The sequence below is a fragment of the Piliocolobus tephrosceles genome, unplaced genomic scaffold (genome assembly GCF_002776525.5).
Source record: "Piliocolobus tephrosceles isolate RC106 unplaced genomic scaffold, ASM277652v3 unscaffolded_24622, whole genome shotgun sequence".
Taxonomy (NCBI): Eukaryota; Metazoa; Chordata; class Mammalia; order Primates; family Cercopithecidae; genus Piliocolobus; species Piliocolobus tephrosceles.
The window spans coordinates 1-2,355 of record NW_022307224.1 but is presented as its reverse complement, the minus strand read 5'-3'; positions in this window follow the sequence as shown (position 1 = coordinate 2,355).

Sequence of the window (2,355 nt, the reverse complement as noted above, 5' to 3'; positions counted from 1 at the left end):
AAAGACCAAAAAAAAAAAAAAAAAATCCACAACCAAATACTAGCAAGCCAAGTCCAGCAATACATAAAAAGATTCTATACCACGACCAAGTGGGATTCATCCCTGCTTGGAGTAACACCCAAAAATCAACTGATATAATGCACCAAATTAATAGAATAAAAAACAAAAACCACATGATCTTCTCAATAAACACAATAATTTTCTGACAAAATCCAGCACCCTTACATGATGAAATTAGTCAATAAACTAGGAATAGAAAGAAACTTTCTTTACTTGTTAAAGGCATTTATGAAAAACCCACAGCTAACAACATATGAAATGGGGAAAGACAAAGCTTTCCCCCTAAGATCAGGAACTAGACAAGTATATCTACTCTTGTCACTTATAATCTACATTGTATTGAAAGTTCCAGCCTGGGCACGGTGCCTCACGCCTATAATCCCAGCACTTTGGGAGGCCAAAGTGGGTAGGTCACCTGAGGTCAGTGGTTAGTCAGTGGCCTGACTAACATGGTGAATCCCTATGTCTACTAAAAATACAAAAATTAGCCGGGTGTGGTGGTGCGTGCCTATAATCTCAGCTACTCGGGAGGCTGAGGCAGGAGAATCACTTGAACCTGGGAGGCGGAGGTTGCAGTGAGCTAAGATCATGCGACTGCACTCCAGAGCCTGGGCGACAAGAGCAAAACTCAGTCTCAGAGAAAAAGAAAAAAAGGAAAGTTCCAGCCAGGACAATTAGGCAGAAAAAAATAAATAAATGGCATCCATATTAGAAATGAAAAGGTAAAACTATCTTTGCAGACAATGTGATTTCTTTTTTTTTTTGGAATCTCGCTCTGTTGCTCAGGCTGAAGTGCAATGGCATGATCTTGGCTCACTGCAAGCTCTGCCTCCCAGGTTCACACCATTCTCCTTCCTCAGCCTCTCGAGTATCTGGGACTATAGGCGCCCGCCACCACGCCCGACTAATTCTTTTGTATTTTTTAGTGGAGACGGGGTTTCACTGTGTTAGCCAGGATGGTCTCGATCTCCTGACCTTGTGATCCACCCGCCTTGGCCTCCCAGAGTGCTGGGATTACAGGCATTAGCCACCGTGCCTAGCCCGATCTTTTTTATTTATTTATTTATTTTGAGATGGAGTTTTGCTCTTGTTGCCCAGGAGAGCAAGTGGCATGATCTCATCTCACTGCAACGTCTGCCTCCTGGGTTCAAGTGATTCTCCTGCCTCAGCCTCCTGAGTAGGTGGGATTACAGGCACCTGCCACTACGCCCAGCTAATTTTTTGTATTTTTTTTCGTGGAGACCGGGTTTCATCATGTTAGCCAGGCTGGTCTCGAACTCCTGACCTCAGGTTAACCATCCACCTCAGCCTCCAAAAGTGCTGGGATTACAGGCATGAGCCACTGCACCCGGCAGATGTGATCTTGTATACAGAAAGTCTAAGAAAGTTTTCCCCACCCACACACACACTAGAGACAGAGATAGAGAACACACATGCTAATAAACAAGTTCAGCAATGTCAAGGATACAAGAGCAATACACAAAGGTCAATTATATTTTATACACTAGTAATGGACTATCCATAAATGAAATTAAGAAATTCCATTTGTAGTATCATCTAAAAGAACAAAACACATAGGAAATAATTCAAAAAAAGAGGTATGAGACTCATACTGAAAACTATGAAACCCTGTTGAAAGAAATTGAAAAACACCTGACCTGGCCCAGTGGCTCAGGCTTTTAATCCCAGCACCTTTGGAGGCCGAGGCAGGCGGATCGCTTTGAGATCAGGAGCTTGAGACCATCCTGGGCAACATGGTAAAACCCCATCCCTACAGAAAATACAAAAATTAGCCAGGTGGGGTGGTGCATGGCTGTAGTCCCAGCTACTCAGGAGGCTGAGGTAGGAGGATGGCTTGAGCCCAGGAGGCAGAGGTTGCAGTGAGCCAAGATCATGCCATTGCACTTCATCCTGGGTAACAGAGTGAGACCTCATCTCAACAACAACAACAACAACAACAACAACAACAACAACAACAAGAAATTAAAGAAGATCTAAATCAAGACATCTCATATTCACGGACTGGAAGACTAAACATGGTTTTGACAGCAATAATCCCCAAACTCATCTACAGATTCAATGCAAACTCTATCAAAATCCCAGCTGCCTTCCTGGCAGAAATTGAGAAGCTGATCCTAAAATTCCTACAGCAATTTTGTCTAATCAACCCAGATTAGACAAAACAATGTTGAAAGAGAAGAACAAAGTTGGAGAATACATACTTTCCAGTCTTAAAACCTACGAAGCTACAGTAATCAAGACTGTGATGTGACCTCAGTTCACCAATAAGAAGAA